The 18,026-nt window shown below is 39.9% G+C and overlaps 1 pseudogene; it reads right to left on the minus strand.

The window, feature by feature from the left end:
• Positions 1-105: 105 nt before the first annotated feature.
• Positions 106-18,026, minus strand: part of LOC100757012 — a 30,503-nt pseudogene continuing 12,582 nt past the window's right edge.

Consider the following 18,026-nt stretch of genomic DNA (forward strand, 5'->3'; position numbering starts at 1 on the left):
AGAACCTGAAGTAAATTGCTTGTGCAAAACTCATTCCAGTTTCTGGACTGGGAACCAGTTGGGAATTTAGGATGTTGGAGATAATCCATGTACTTAATCCCTAGTCTATAAAATACGATGTAGCCAGTGGTGCTTCTCAAACATCAGGATACTCTCCTTGAGACTGAAAGTCTCATCCAAGATTTCAGCATTCTGTGTCTAAAGAGAAAAAATGTGTATCATAACTCAGATGTCTTTGATTTGGGGGGAGTCCTTTTCACCCCTGTGTATCATCTTAGTCTTTCCACAAACCCAGTATCCTACTGCCTCTACCTCCATTTTCACTTGGAAAATGTGCACATTTTAACTGATCCAACATGTATCAAATTAGCTGAGTAAATGTATGCATATTTTACCATTAAATGCCCTAGTAGTAGTAGTAGTAGTAGTAGTAGTAGTAGTAGTAGTAGTAGTAATTTGGTTTTTCGAGACAGGGTTTCTCTGTGGCTTTGGAGACTGTCCTGGAACTAGCTCTTGTAGACCAGGTTGGACTCGAACTCACAGAGATCTGCCTGCCTCTGCCTCCCCCCCCCAGTGCTGTGATTAAAGCTGTGTGCCACCAACACCTGGCTCTAAATGCCCCTTTAAAACACTTATAATAGGGATTTTTGTTTCTAATTGTTGTTTGGGGATTTTTGGGGTTTTTTTTTTTTAATGGATAAAGGCAGTCTGGGGCATAGCAGACCTATTGTATCTTGTACCTCATACATGGGAGAACTGAGCGTTGAGATGAGATCTGTTGGCCATTGTAGTGTTCTGTGGCTTACACTGAGGCTATCCAGAGGGCAAATTAAAACCAGCCCCCAACCTCTAATTATTCTGAAGGTACGGCACCCTGATTTGGTTCCTACAACAACAGGCTTCACACTAAATAGCTCTTATTTGACTCAGATGTGTCCAGGGGAAAAAACAAAACAAAAACTGAACCAGTCTCACCTCTGCCAAGATGAAGGGAGGGTTATACAATGCTCTCCTAGTTATCTTTGAAGGGGTTTTGACAGTTTGGTTCCCACAGTTTTCACACCAATCATATGCCTTAGATTCTTTCAGTTACCCTTGCCTAAGGTAAAATTCTTTTTCAGTGCTGAGGAAGTTGGGCCTTAGAAACTCACACAGACTAAGGATGGTAGAACTAAGACCAGAAACCATGTCCCTTGCAATTTGCACCCTTCTCTCCAGACTTCTGGTTATCTGGGTTCACCATGAACCATGATCAATATTTCATGACTCAAGTTGTGAATGTCACATGAACATGAATTTAGTTAATAATTACAGCTCCTGTGTGTTAAGATTGGTGTTGGAAGATCAGCTTATAACACTCATTGCTTGAATGAATGCAGGGATTGGTGAATTCTTTATCCAAGGCAAAGAGAAGCAGCCTGACTCACATCACCCTAAAATCTAATAGCTGCAAACCACAGTCAGTTCTCTTTAGAACAATTGTGTTTTTCTTACAGCAGTCCTTACCACAAGCCTGTACTGTGTGTTTGGACATTGAACCTCTGTAACTGTGAGCTAAAAGAAATCTTCTTTCCTTCATAAGCAGCTGTTCTATTTTCATTTCTGTTGCTGTGATAATAATATGCCCCAACCAAAACCATCTTAGAAAAGAGGGGATTCATTTTAGCATACAGTTCCAGCTTACAGTCCAGCCTAGTGAGTAAATCAGGGCAGGAACTTCAAACAGCTAGTCATCACATTCACAGTCAAGAGCAGAGAGAGATGACACACACACTGGCTTTCACCTCTCAGCTTGATTTCTCTCTCCACTCTTACGTGGTTCAGAAACCCCTTCCTTAGGGTGGTGCCAGTCACAGTGGACTGGATCTTCCCACATCAATTAACTCAGTTTAAAACAGTCCCCCATAGCCACCTCCACAGGCCAAACGAAAGGACACAATCCCTCATTGAGACTCTCTTCCTAAATGATTCTAAGTTGTATCAAGTTAACAAAGTTAACCACCACAGTAGCCTATATCAGGTAGTTCCTTATAATAATGAAAAAGTAAGATTAATTCACTTTACAACCACCCCACAATTTTTCTGTGATAGTATTATTGACACTCATTTTATTTCTAATATAAAGCTATTTTGAATATTGTTAATATATACATTCGTATGCATTTTTTGGTATTACAATGAATTACATTTGTGTTTATCATGTACCTATAGTAGAAATGTTAAATATGTATGCACCCAAAGTAAATTTTTCGAAAGAATGATTCAAATGTTTGTCCTAATTTACAACTGTACTGTGAATACCAGTTGCTACAATCTATTGACACATGAAGTATAATCTTTTAATTATTATTTTAACTATTCTGACAAATTATATCTCACTGAAGTTTTTGTTGTTCGGGGGTGATTTTTGGTTTTTATTTTATGTGCATTTGTGTTTTGCTTGCATATATCTGTGTGGGGTTGTCAGATTCCCTGGAACTGGAGCTACAGAAAGTTGTGAGCTGCCATGTGTGTGTTGGGAATTAAACTGGATCCTCTGGAAGAGCAGCCAATGCTCTTAACATATGAAACATCTCTTCAGTCCTTCAGTGAAGTTTTCATTCAAATTAGCATGAAGAATATTAATGCTAAACACATTTTCAAATGTCTTTTGCCAATATAACTCTTCTTGTGAAAGACTTTTTTTTGTTTTTTTGAGACAGGGTTTCTCTGTAGCTTTGGATTACATTACATATTTTGTATAATATAATCTTCATTTTTGTATAATATAATCTTTATTTTTTTAACAATCATAAGTATACTAATAAATGATCAGTTTACATAGAGCATTGTTACATTCAGTACCATGAAAAGTAAACTACCTAATTATTTCTAAAGATCTATAATATTATACTGTATATTCCCTAAAACAAAGGTGATTTTTCCTATGTAACTTTAGTCAAATAATCATGGCTAGGAAATAATATTGGTAATTCCTCATTCTTAATTGTGTTCTACCAATAAGTCCCAAAGTTATTTATCACGTCTCGCTGGAAACTCAGTTCAGAATCCATCTTCATGTTACAAAGATTGTCCTATCACGTGCATTATTTCAGTCTTTCCCTAACTTATATGACTTTGGCATTCACTAACAGAATATTCCCAAGGTTTATAAAATGCTCTTTGATTTGCACTTATTTGATGCTTCTAAGTACTCAAGTTAATTTTAAGTATCTCTGGTCGAAAGGTCACAAAGTAAGTTCTTTGTTTTTCTAGATGACAAGCAATTAAGACCTATTTCATTATTAATGATGAGTTTCATAGTGCTGGAAGGTGCTATGTACACTTATAAAGGAGAAAATGAACCATCAGTCTTACCCAGCTGGGAACCCTGAAAGATACAATGGCAATCAGTCTGGCAGGGTTTAGCCAGTGGAGCAATAGTGGCACAAATATCATGAGAGTTACCACTTTCTGCTGAGATCCACAACCTGAAATCCTGTATCTGGTACTATTATCTGGACAAGAACCTATAGCTAGACAGGACATAGATAGACGGGAGAACCCACAACTGTTAGGATGCTAAACAGATACAGAATTAAACTGACTCTTTTTCATATTCTCTTTTTTATTAATTAATCAATGAATACTTTTTTCAGCCAGATCACAGTTTCCCCTCCCTCCTCTCCTCACGGTCCCTCCCCCCAATCACACGGCCCTCTGCTCCCATCTGCTCCCTCTCCCTTCCCTTCGGAAAGGTGCAGGCCTCCCATGTATATCAGCCAGCCATGGTATAGCAAGGTGCAGCAAGAATAGACACATCCTCTCCTATTAAGGCTGGACAAGGTGACCAGCAGGAGGAAAGGAGCCAAAGAGCATGCAACAGAGTCAGAGACAGCCTCCACTCCCTCTGCCAGAAGTCCCAAAGGAAGACCAAGTCACACAAATGGAACACATGTGCAGAGGGCCTAGGTCTCTAGGGCAAGTTCTCTGGTTGTTGGTTCAGTCTCCATGAGGTCCCATGATGGAATCTCAGAGTCTTTTTGATTTGCATTTCCCTGATTGCTAAAATGCTGAAAATTCTTTAGTTGTTTTTCAGCCATTTAAGACTCCTCTGTTCAGAATTCTGTTTAGATCTGTACCCCATTTTTGTAAACTGAACTATTTGGTTTTTTGGTGGGTAGTTTCTTGAGTTCTTTATATATTTTGGAAATCAGCCCTCTGTCAGATGTAGGGTTGAAGAAAATCGTTTCCCATTCTGTAGGCTGACGTTTTGTTCCTTTGACAGTGTCCTTTGCCTTACAGAAGCTTTTCAGTTTCATGAGGTCCCATTTACTAATTGTTGATTTAGTGCCTGCATGATGGGTGTTCTGTTCAGGAAGGCCATGTGTTCAAGGCTAGTCCTCACTTTCTCTTCTGTCAGGCTCCGTGTATCTGGGTTTTATGTTGAGGTCTTTTATCCACTTGGACTTAAGTTCTTTGCAGGGTGATAGATGTGGGTCTAGATTCTTCTAGATGCTAACATCCAGTTATGCCATCACCATTAGTTGAAGATGCTTTCTTTTTTCCATCATACATTTGTAACACGAAAAAAACAAAAGACTTAGAGACAGATATTGGGATTCAACCTAAAGATCAGGGAAGCAAAGCAGCCAAGCTACCAAAGAGCTCTTTCCTCTAAAAGGGCTGGGGTGTTCCTATTCCCAATGCGGCTGGAGAATGAATGCTCCTAACCTCAATGTGAAAGGAGAATGAATGCCTGACACTGAAACCTTGCTCCTGTCTTCTACACCTTCCAAATGCTGGGATTAAAGGTGTGTGACCCCAGAAGCTGAGATCATCTTTGTGTGAGCTGTTTCTTTTTAGGACTGGATCCATCTTGTGTAGATACGGGTAGCCCTGGACTCACAGAGATCTGTCCACCTCTTAATCCTGAGTCCTAGGATTAAAGGTGTGAACCACCACCTCCTAGTTTCTGGCTGCTGGGATTAAAGATGTGTGCCTGGCTTCTATGGCTTGTGGCTGACTTTGTTTTCTGAATTCTCAGGCAAGCATTAATAAATCATAAATAATATATCACTACATATATTTCTGGCTTCTTTATCAAAAATTGGATGTCCATAGGTATGTGGATTTCTGTCTGGATCTTTAATTTGGTTCCATTGGTCAATTGTCTGTTATATGCCAATACCGTGCAGTTTTTATTACTATAACTTGGTAGTACAGCTTGAAATCAGGGATGGTGATACCTCCAGAAGTTCTTTTATAGTACAGGATTCTTTTTAACTATCCTGGTTTTTTATTTCTATATGAAGTTGAATATTGTTCTTTCAAGTTCTGTAAAATATTGTGTTAGAATTTTCATGGGGATTGCACTGAATCTATAGACTATTTTGGTAAGATTATAGTTTTTACTATGTTAATCCTACCAATCCATGAGCATAGAAGATCTCTCCATCTTGAGATATCATCTTCAATTTCTTTCTTCAAAGACTTGAAGTCCTTGCAACACAGGTCTTTCACTTGCTTGGTTGGAGTTACACCAAGATATTTTATATTATTTGTGGCTCTTGTGAAGGATGTTGGTCCCCTAATTTCTTATTCAGCCCATTTATCATTTGTATATAAGGCTATTGGTTTTATAGTTTGTTTTGTATCTAGCCACTTCGTTGAAGGTGTTCATAAACTGCAGGAGTTCCCTGATAGAATTTTTTGGGTCACTTATGTATACTATCATATCATCAGCAACTAGGGAGAGTTTGACTTCTTTTCCAATTTGTATTCCCTTGATCTCCTTTTGCTGTTTTATTGTTCTAGCTAGAACTTCTAGTTCTAGTACTAGTATCTATACTGAATAGATAGAGTTGACAGCCTTGTCTTTTTCCTGATTTTAGTGGAATTGCTTTAATTTTCTCTCCTTTCAATTTGATGTTGGCTGTTGGCTTGTTGTATATTGTCTTTATTATATGTTTAGGTATGTTCCTTGTGTCCATGTTCTCTCCAGAACCTTTATCATGAACGAGTGTTAGATTTTTTTATTTTATTTTATTTTTTGGTTTTTCAAGACAGGGTTTCTCTGTATTGTTTTGGAGGCTGTCCTGGAACTCTCTCTGTAGACCAGGCTGGCCTCAAACTCACAGAGATCTGCCTGCCTCTGGCTCCTGAGTGCTGGGATTAAAGGCATGTGCCACCAATGCCCAGCTAGGAGTGTTAGATTTTGTCAAAGGATTTTTCAGTATCTAATTAGATAATCGTGTGGGTTTTTTTTTCTTTCAGTTTATATGATGGATTACATTGACAGATTTTTGTATGTTGAACCATCCCTGCATCTCTGGGATAAAGCCTACTTGATCATGGTGGATGATTTTTTGGGGGGGATTTGATTTGCTACTATTGTGTTGAGTATTTTTGCATCTATGTTCATAAAGGAAATTAGTCTGTAATTCTCTTTGTTTGTTGCATCTTTGTTTGCTTCAGGTATGTGGCCTTGTGAAATGAATGTGGCAACGTTCCTTCTGTTTTTATTTCATGCAATAATTTGAAGAATATTGGTATTAGCTCTTCTTTGAAAGTCTGGTAGCATTCTGCACTAAGCCCTGGACTTTTTTTTGGGGGGGGGGCTTTTAATGACTGCTTCTATTTGCTCAGGAGTTCTATGTCTATTTAAGCTGTTTATATGATCTTGATTAACTTTGGTAAGTGGTATCTACAGAGAGAATTGTCCATTTCTTTTAGATATTCTAATTTTGTGGAGTACAGGATTTTTTGAAGTATGGCCTAATGAGGAAATCTCTAGATTTCCTCAATGTTTGTTGTTATATCCCCCTTTCATTTTCTGATTTTGTTAATTTCCATATTCTCACTCTGCCTTTTAGCTAGTTTGGATAAGGGCTTATCTATCTTATTGATTTTGTCAAGGAACCAAATCTTTGTTTCACTGATACTTTGTATTGCTCTCTTTGTTTCTATCTTAATTGATTTTAGCTCTTTTAAACTCTTAAAGACTTGAATCTGATTTACTGTGCTGAAAATCGTCATGCAGAGTACCTAGTAAATAGTTAATGAGTTGTTAGGTGTGTGGATAGAAGACATACATCACATTCTCTGCTCCAGACACAGCTTCCTTCACCAAAACTTCAAACTGCCCCATTTGACCAAGCAATGCTCTGATATGTCCCTCAGGAGCTATGACCTTTACTCTTTATGATCCTTGTGATCCCAGCCTCTTAGCCTTGTGGATTTCCTCATCATTATGCATGACTCCACATAGCAGGAACTGCTTGAATCCTATGTTTTCTTATCATATGCCTCCCTGGAAAAATGAGTTCCTTAAGAAACAGAGGAGACAGGTGGTATACTCAACTTGATTTGCACATATACTACTGACAGGTACACTATGACTTATGGAACACATCATTCTATGTGCTTATCATTCAAAAATGTGGGGACCTCATCATCATAGATGAGCCCTACCTTGAAAGTACAGGTGAGTTTATTTTTTAAGAAAAAAATGAGAACTGCTATCATTTCACAATTCAGGATTATCAGTTCAGGCAAGGATCATCAATTAGTTCTATTAAGAGGGGTGTGGCCACTGGTAAGTCCTCCATGCTCCAGAGGATAGCGCCACACCCATGAAATGCTGATGCCCTCATTAGCCCAGTTTGTCAGGGGGGAGGGAGTGGCGAGGGAGATTTATGAGATGAAAAGATTTGATGAAAGTCAGAGAGAAAGAAAAAAGGAGACGGCAAGTGTGATCAGATTGCACTACAGACTTGTAAGAAATGGTCAAAGATTAGATTTATCTTTAAAATTACTAATTAACTTTATATACTGTTGTTAAATTGACTGGAAAAAAGGGTGCTCAGGCAGAGATTATATAAGTTAATGTTAAAACTATTGATAAATTATTTGGACAATAGGATATTCAAAGATTTAATTCCATCCTTCATACTTTTGTTTTGTTTTGTTTTAATGCATAACACAGAACCTCATTAACAGAGGATCTGAAAACATACTATGTTAGGAAAGATGATTCTTAGCATCATCAACAATGGAACCACAGTATATCCAGGGCCACAGTCTGATGAAGCAGGCCACCAACTGAGTGTCACCTATTAAATGTCCTTGTTCAAAACATGCAATTGGACCCCAATCTCCAAGAAAACATCCATGTAAAACCAGAGAAGCATTTCACAGGTCAAGTAGCTTTGACTCTTCAAAACAATTCTTGTATCAAAAAGAAAATGTTTAAAGGAAATGTTCACATTTGGAGAGCCAAACTGGAGATTTGTCCCTTTATTGCACTATAAGAAGTTCTCCACCAAATCTATAAAAGATACCTTGGTATATCTAAAAAATATAATATTAAGCTGTGTGGAGGATAATATTAGTATATTGATAACTTCTTCAGGGTGAGGGTGCTGGGAGACACACTTTAAAGTGTTTGGATGTTAAGTGTGATAGATTTAATAGACTAAAATATAGTTCTAAACACATCTTTATACCCCAATATGCCCATTATATATAAAAACACACTCATATATCCATTTAAGTACTAATTGAGTCCAGATATTCTCTTAGTTACTTCAGCTATAAACTTGACACAACCCAGAGTTGTAAGAAGGAACTTCAACTGAAGAATTGCCTTGATAAGATTGGCCTATGGGTATGTCTGTGGGTCACTGTCTTGATTGATGATTGACATGAAAGCACCCAGCCCACTGTGCGTGGTGCCAGGAAAGTGAACCTCTGTTGTATAATAAAGCTTTCTGGACAACAGCCAGGGAGAGCATACAGATAAGCAGAATTCCTCCACGGCTTCTGCTTCAAGTTCCTGCCCTGCAGGAGTGACTACCCTGCTAGTGTTCCTGACCTCACTTTCCTCAATGATGGACTATGACCTATAAGATTAAATAAACACTTTCCTCCCTAAGTTGCCTTTAAACATGGTGCTTATACAGCAGCAAAAACCAAGCTAGTAATGTTTAATGAAAAGTTAGAAACTCCATGTTTCTAAATTAATGATATTTAAGAGCTACACTTTTTTAAATCTTTTGCATATTACTACATTAAATATTTTCTTATTAGCTAGAGCAATAAGACAAGAAAAGGAGGTCAAGGGCATACAAATCAGAAAGGAAGAAGTCAAACTTTCACTATTTGCAGATGATATGATAGTCTACATAAGTGACCCGAAAAATTCTACCAGGGAACTCCTACAGCTGATAAACACCTTCAGCAAAGTAGCAGGATACAAAATTAACTCAAAAAAATCAGTAGCCCTACTATATGCAGATGATAAATGCAATGAGAAAGAAATCAGAGAAACATCAACCTTCACAATATCCACAAACACATAAAATATCTTGGGGTAACACTAACCAAAAAAGTGAAAGACCTGTACAGTAAGAACTTTGAGTCTTTAAAGAAAGAAATTAAAGAAAATACCAGAAAATGGAAAAATCTCCCATGTTCTTGGATAGGTAGGATCAACATAGCAAAAATGGCAATCTTGCCCAAAATCAATCTACAGGTTCAATGCAATCCCCATCAAAATCCCAACACAGTTCTTCACAGACCTTGAAAGAACAATACTCAACTTTATATGGAAAAACAAAAAACCCAGGATAGGATTGACATGTGAAGCAAGCTTGTTTCTAATTTGAACTAATAAAAAAAAATTTAAAAAACCAGGATAGCCAAAACAACCCTGTACAATAAAGGAACTTCTGGAGGCATCACCATCCCTGACTTCAAGCTCTATTAGAGCCATAGTCCTGAAAACAGCTTGGTATTGGCACAAAAATAAACAGATAGACCAATGGAATTGAATTGAAAACCCTGATATTAATCCACACACTTATGAACACCTGATTCTTGACAAAGAAGCTAAATCTATAACATGGAAAAAAGAAAGCATATTCAACAAATGGTGCTGGTACAACTGGATTTGGACATGTAGACGATTGCAGATAGATCCATATCTATCACCATGCACAAAACTTAAGTCCAAATGGATCAAAGACCTCAACATAAATCCAGCCACACTGAACCTTCTAGAAGAGAAAGTGGGAGATACCCTTGAACAAATTGATACAGGAGGCCACATCCTGAACATAACACCAGTAGCACAAACATTGAGATCTACTATTAATGAGACCTCCTGAAACTGAGAAGCTTCTGTAAGGCAAAGGACACAGTCAGTAAGACAAAACGACAGCCCACAGAATGGAAAAGATCTTCCCAACCCCACATATGACAGAGGGCTGATTTCCAAAATATACAATGAACTCAAGAAGCTAGCCACCAAAACACCAATCAATGAAATTAAAAAGTGGGTGCAGAACTAAATAGAAAATTCTTAACAGAGGAATCTAAAATGGCTGAAAGATATTTAAGAAAGTGCTCAAAATCCTTAGCTATCAGAGAAATGCAAGTCAAAACAACTCTGAGATACCATCTTACACCAGCCAGAATGGCTAAAATCAAAAACACCAATGACAATCTATGCTGGAAAGGATGTGAAGAAAAAGGAACACTCCTCCATTGCTGGTGGGAGTGCAAACTTGTAAGACCACTTTGGAAATCAGTATGGCAGTTTCTCAGGAAAATGGGAATCAGTCTACCTCAAGATCCAGCAATTCCTCTCTTGGGCATATACCCAAATAATGCACATTCATACAACAAGGATATATGTTCAACCATGTTCATAGCAACATTGTTTCTAATAGCCAGAACCTGGAAGCAACCTAGATGCCCCTCAACTGAAGAATGGATAGAGAAAATGTGGTACATTTACACAATGGAGTACTACTCAGTGGAAAAAAGCAATGGAATCTTGAAATTTGCAGGCAAATGGATGGAACTAGAAGAAACCATCCTGAGTGAGGTAACCCAGTCACAAGAAGACAAACATGGTGTGTACTCACTCATATATGAATTTTAGACATAGAGCAAAGGATTACCAGTCTATAATGCTCTTCACCAAAGAAACTAGGAAACAAGAAGGACTCTAAGAGAAAAATGCAGGGACCCCAGAGAATGGGAAGGGGCAGGATCTCCTGAGCTAATTGGGAGCATGAGGGTAGGGGAGTGGGATCTGGCAGAATGAGCGGGGGCAGAAAAAGAGGGGAGAGAAGGAAATGGAGGAGCAGAAAGGTTAAGTCTGGGTAAGAATAGAGGAGAGCAGGATGAGAGATACTATAACAGAGGGAGCCATTATAGGTCCGAGGAGAGATCTTTCACTAGGGAGATTTCCAGAGATCTACAAGGATGACATCAACTGACAATCTAGGCAATGGTGGAGAGGATAACCTAAATGCCCTTCCCCTATAATGAGACTGATGACTACTTTATATGTCATCTTAGAGCCCTCATCCAGTGGCTGATGGAAGCAGAGTCAGACACCCACAGCTATATATTGAACTGAGCTCTAGAACCCAGCTGCAGAGAGGGAAGGAATGAAGATCACAGGGGTTGGGACCAGGCTGGTGAAACCCACAAAAACAGCTGGCCTGAACAAGGGGGAACACGTGTACCCCAGTCTGATGTCTGGGAGACCAGCACAGGACTGATCCAGACCCCTGAACATGGATGTCAATGAGGAGGCCTCGGCACTCTATGGGGCTCCTGGTAGTGGATCAGTATTTTTCCCTGGTGTAAGAAGGGACTTTGAGAGGCCATCCCATGTGAAGGGATCATGTCAGGGAGGGCCTAGGCACTGCCCAGGATGATGTGGTGGACTTTGGGGAGCCCCCATGGAGGGCCTTATCCTCCCTGAGGAGCAGAGGGGGGATGGGGTGGGGGACTGGCGGGCTTGGGGAGGGGAAGGAGAGGGAGAAGGGATTGATATGTGAAGCAAGTTTGTTCCCAATTTGTATATTATATTTTTAAAAATCTAAAAAAAAAAAAATTCTCATATATTTGCAGCCATAGGAGGAACCCAGGTGTGAATTTGGGAACTTCAGCAACACTAAGTGGCAAAATGAGAGAAACAAGCTTACCTTAGGGATGAAGCAGTTTCTGAATTTAACATCAAGGTCACTGAATGAAGCAGGTTCAAGAGGACAAGGTCAATATACCTCTGGATCTCATGCACTACAGCATCTGTGTAGGGAGGGCATGTGGTTCCTGCCCTGCATGCAGGGGCTCCTGTTCCTGCCATCCACACGTTCTATCTCTTCCTGGACTTTAGCTAGTAACACAAAGTGGGAAATAATGTAATGTGGCTCAACTCCCATAGCAAGTCAGTGCTACATGGAGCATGACGAAGATGTCTCAGCAGCATCACGGGCCCTAAGCACATCTAGACTTGAAATGCCACAGGAAAATATAACTACCGAAAACCCAGGCATTCATTAACTAGATACACTTCTATATATTATCATACAGGAAAATCTATGCACATAAGAATACTTAAATGCTTCACTATATAGTTATTTTACACATATGAACTAAGAAATTTCTATCCCTGTAAGGACAAAAACTAGAATATAAAAATTAGTGTCATATCAAATTAACATATAGTGGTAATTGAATTCTCCTGGCACATGGATGAGGAGGTGTGCATGCACACTCATCTGCAAATTCCAATGGTTCTCTTTAGTTTACTCATATGCCAAACAAGGGCACTCATTCCAAAACACTCTTTTTTCCTTAAAGATTTATTTATTTTTTTATTTAATTTATTATGTATACAGTGTTCTGCCTGCAAATATGCCCACACACCAGAAGAGAACACTCTGAGAGCTCATTATAGATGCTTATGAGCCACCATGTGGTTGCTGGGAATTGAACTCAGTCATCTCTCCAGCCCTTTGAAACATTAACTGTCTTGGGAAATTTATGCTCACATTCAGAGGTAATGGGCATTTCTGTTGTTTTACTGTACTATTTACAAACAATTTCTCAAGGTTCCTTTTAAAAGAGATGAGGAATTAGAGCTGGAGAGATGGCTCAATGGTTAAGAGCACTGACTGCTCTTTTAAAGGACCCAGGTTCAATTCCCAACACCCACATGGCAGCTCACAACTGTCTGTAATTCCAAGATCTGGAATATATGCAAGCAAAACACCAACGCACATAAAATAAAAATAAAACCTAGAAAAAGAGATGAGGAATCACTTTTATCACCACCTCATACAAAATAGACTCCGCAGACTCTCTCTCTCTTTCTTACACACACACACACACACACACACACACACACACTTACTTCTCTCTCCTGCAGTACACTTAAAATTTTATCATATATATACTCATTCTTGTATCAGTGTTATCATGAATATTTCTCACAGGTAAGGGAGCTGTTTTGTTACATGTTTTACACCTTCTTGAACATAAAAAGCCTATTCAAATTCCTAATACTGGATGCTATCTTAGTATAATTATAAATGCTCAAATATGTTTCAAGCCCTAGAAATTTTTAATCACTAAAACTCATACAATTGTCACTCATGTCTCTCCTCTAAGACTCTTCATATGTTATCTACAGTCCATTCTGAAGCCAGAATGGGAAGGCTTGTCACATTATTATGAGAAAGGTTGGCACTGACCCAGACTCTCTCTTCCAGACATGTCACTCACCATGCTCACATGTGCCAGAGCTGATAGGTACTCAATGGTACTCAACAGAGCCTAGCAAATATCAGAGTGAACACTCTCCAGCCTCCAGAACTGTGAGATAAATATAACTATCTTTGTAAAATATCTAGCCTCCATTATTTTGTTATATTGAAATAAAAATACACTATGTCACTTGCATACTCCTGTATCCTTCAGGAAACCAATGCATCAACCTACACCAGTTGGTAACACATATGCCTTGCTACAGACTCCTCCCATCAAATGCAGACACCTTATCAGAGTAAGGTCACTAAAATCAGGGCTGGATGCTTTTGCTACTGTCTTGTTTCTCTCAGTTACTCTCTCCTGCTGTGAATGTATGTCTCATTCTTATTTCTTCCTCATATATACATGTTACACCTAGCAACAGAGCAAATTCAATAATGGGGTTTCTCTAAGAGACCCAGTGGAGGGCATGAGTAGTGTCTTCCCAGCATCTATGTTGAGTTTCTCTGGCTCCCTGTCTATAGTCATACCTGTAACGTCCACATGCTTTAGCAGCAGCAGGAGTCCATAACTCAGAGTGGTACTTACTGTTTCTGTTCCAGTTCCAAACATGTCAGTTACAGTAGCCACCAAGCTTTCTATGGTAAACTCAGACTTCGGATTGTGTTTTTCCTAAGATTTATGTGGATATTATTATAGTTTGCTGGCACACTAATTACAGTGGATCAAAAATAACTCAGGAACTTCTTTAAGATAAGAAACAAACAATGGCAAGTCTAATACTAAAACTGCAATACCTAAACAGAATAGCAGAAAATGTTATTAGTTTACCCATTCCTCAGAATAGCAGAAAATGTTATTAGTTTACCCATTCCTTATTTCTCATTCTTCAAAATGGTTGAAATTTTGAAGACTACCAATGGTCTCATCACAAAAAAAAAAAAAAATGATACTGATGTGAGGTAATGCATTTGTCAATTGGCCTGATTTGAGTATTTCATTGTGTGTGTGTCTGTGTGTGTGCAATCAAGTTGCCACATTGTACCCAAATATATATATAGTACTTATATAGATACACACACCCACATATATATAGATATAGATATAGATAGTCAGTTTTCCATCACTTTGACAACACACCAAGAAAACCAACTTATAAGAAGAAAGTTTTCACTGCTGCTCATGGTTCTGTTGTTTGGTCCTTGACTGCTTGACCCTAGGAGCCTGGGCACACTGGAGACAGAATATTGTAGCAGAGAGAAATGCAGGAGAGCAGAGCTGCTCAGCTCTCATAGCTAGGAAGTAAAGAGAAGAAAGAGACAAGGGCATTGAACTGAAGAAACAGTCTGGTGATCTAACTTCCTCCAGCTAGGCTTCACCTCCCAAAGCAGTGGTTTTCAATCTTAATATTTACATTAAGATTCATAACAGTAGCATATTTACAGTTATGAAGTAGCAACAAAATAATTTTATGATTGGGGATCACTGCAACACGAGGAACTGTATTAAGGGTTGCAGAGTTAGGAAGGTGGAAAACTACCTTTAAAAGGTTCTGTCACCTCCCAAAAACATCTTGAGCTGGGAAGCACATCTTTAGAACATGGCTCTTTGATAGACATTTAAGATCCCAGCCATAAAAAAAAGAAAATAATTTTTCAGAAAGCCATGGTAAGTAATTCTTCTGTTAAAGAACTTAATTAGACACAATGTTGACTTCCTCCTTAGGAACTCTGAAATGTGTAAAACTAATGGTATGGCTGGAAATCAGAATGTCTGCCAGAGAGGTCAAGTCGGGCTGTGGTGCCACTCCAAGGAGCCTGAGAGACCCATGGCAGGCTTTGTGGAGATGAGCTTGCAGAGCGAATAGTATCTCCAGAACAAGTAAAAGCGGCAGGTATTATGGGAAGATACTTTTTAAAAGTAGTTTCATGGAATTGGGGGGGGGTGGCACAACTAGAGACAGGTATAGAAGAGCAGCCTCAGAGAGCATAACATTGTCGAGTAGAGCCACCCGGAGGCTCAGGCCACCACCTCAGGCCACTACCTGGCCCACCTCATCCCATCACTGCCGGCTAGGCTGGTGTTACCATTCAGCCTGCAGACCCAAAACTTTGGCGTGTAGCTGCCACTGGCACTTGCTCTGCTAGCCCTGCTTGGGGGGTGGGGGGAATGGGAGGGCCTCAGGGCCATGATTGCAAACCTGGGGTACCTGCAGGGCTTTGGGCATCCAAGGCAGGTTGATATGCAGGGGCCTGGAGCTTGTGCAGGCCCTGCCCCCAGACACACTGCCCAACCACACATCCTGACTCTGAGCAACAAGCTACACAAGATGAATGGTTCATTTTCTGGATTAAGTCTTCTCCACTTCTGTGGTCCATGCTGCCTCCAGAGACCGTGTTGATATCTGTGATCCAAGCAGCCACTGTAAACCTTGGTGATGTCCACAACCCATGCTGCTGCTTGCTGCTGTGGGCAAGCAAGCTTTGTTCACAGTGGTATCGATGACTGCAGACTCATACATGAGAATGAGTCCCTGAAGGCTTCTGTGACAACATCCCCTCTGCTCCCCTGAAAAAACGAAACAGTCCAGACAGGAAGCTATTAAAGAGAGTCCTTAAATGTTGTGATGAAGACATGGAAGTGTAGCTCTTCAGTCGATGGCTTCTGGTGGGGCAGAGAGGACTCAAGCTTTCTTTAAGGGGCTGGCCACTGGGAGTTTGACCATGCTCCAAGGAGTATATGGCTAACACAAATTGGACTTGATTGATTGTTTGGTTTGGTTTTGTTGTTTTTGTTTTTTTTCTGGTGGAGAGGTTGGGAGGGTGGACCTGGGAGAAATGGGAAGCAAGTATGATCTGGGTGCATTGTATGAAATTCCCAAATAATTAATAAAAATATTATGTTGGGGTAAAAAAGAAGTCAGAATGTCAGTTTGGGGAAAGGAGCTGATAAATTGCCATTCCTAAGTGAGCTTTGCTGAGAGAGCCTTGTGAGAACAGAGGCCATGATCATTTGGATCCTGGGGTTAGAGACCATCGGAAGAGACAGTGTATCATTTCAGAGGCAGCCAGGGCCTCAGAAGGAAGGTGGCCCCCTTAAAACCTGGGAAGAAGCTTCATTATTAGTAATCAGTTGATGCAATAAATACACACGAAATGGAATAAAGGTCAAAGCATGCATAAAACTCTCAAAGAACTAACAAAAATGGAAGAAGATACCGTGTCTCTTTCTCCTTCCAGGCTCCTGTCAGACTGTCCATGAGAGACATGTCCATGACAATATGACAGGGCCCACAGGGAGAGAGGAAGAACCTTCAGAAACTCTAGAACAGAGTGGGTTTTTTTTTTTACAAGTTTTAGGGGATTGGCAGGAATTTCTATGCATTATTCAGTCTGATTCAATATACATGGGTCCATGTATAGAGCCAGGAAGGTACTTGGTGGAATTACAACTCCTGAGGTAGGCATGTGTGTATGATGCAGAGAGGCGGACTATGAGTCTACAGTACTGCAGGAAGCATGACCTGATTTCTTCAGGCTAATAACTGACTCTCAGAGTAACCAATGGTGAGGAGTAATTCCTGAGGATGGTTTCTAAACTACACACAAGCACACTTCTGTACATACATGTATATCTGCACAAACAAAAATATACAGTACAGTCACAAAATTGCACACAGATGGTACGAGGCCATAGCCAATGAGCAGCTAGATTCTGATACTTCACTAAGGTCCAAGGAGCAGCAGTGTTTATAAATACAGCTCTGAGGTAAAGGCCACTGGTTGGTGAGAAACAGAAACCTTGGAGTCCAGCCTAACCCAAGCAAAGTGGGCAGTCTTCACAGCGTTGTGGAAGTCCATCTCCATGGCAAAAGTTCTCCCCTACCATCAGACAAGGCACAGATCAAGAGTAATTTGTTTGTCAGCATCTCCAGTTTCTCCCAGTTCTTTAGCTTGTTCTGCTCTTCGCCTCACCTCTGTTCAAGGAGTGTGTTTGTACTTGCATGTGTTGTTGTATCTATATTACGCTTCTCACCTAGTTTCTGAGCTGTCCTTTCCATTACTCTTTTTTTTTTCTTTGATATATTCCAGGCAGGAAGTGACATAGCAAGGAGACTCATATTTAAGCAAAGGAAACAGGAAGTGTCCCCTTTGTCCCCTTTGCCTCCTCGAGCGGCAGGATGTGAGCCACCAGCAAGAGAGGGTGCCAGCAAAAGGCATCCTCTATAAGTCTTATAAAATATATAGATTTATGATAATTAAGACTGAGCTAGCAGATGAGAAGTCCTAGTCATTGGCCAAGCAGCTTTGAACCTAATACAAGTCTCTCTGTGTATTAATTTGGGCCTAACTCAGGTAGGCAGCTGGCGTAAAGTGCACACGTGGCGGTGGGGCTCGGTGGCTTTTGGCAGAAATGCGCTTGTGTGGGGCAGCGGGTTGGCTGCGAGCCGGGAGCACCTGTGGAGAGAGGAAGCT

This window comes from Cricetulus griseus, chromosome 3, assembly GCF_003668045.3.
Source record: "Cricetulus griseus strain 17A/GY chromosome 3, alternate assembly CriGri-PICRH-1.0, whole genome shotgun sequence".
Taxonomy (NCBI): Eukaryota; Metazoa; Chordata; class Mammalia; order Rodentia; family Cricetidae; genus Cricetulus; species Cricetulus griseus.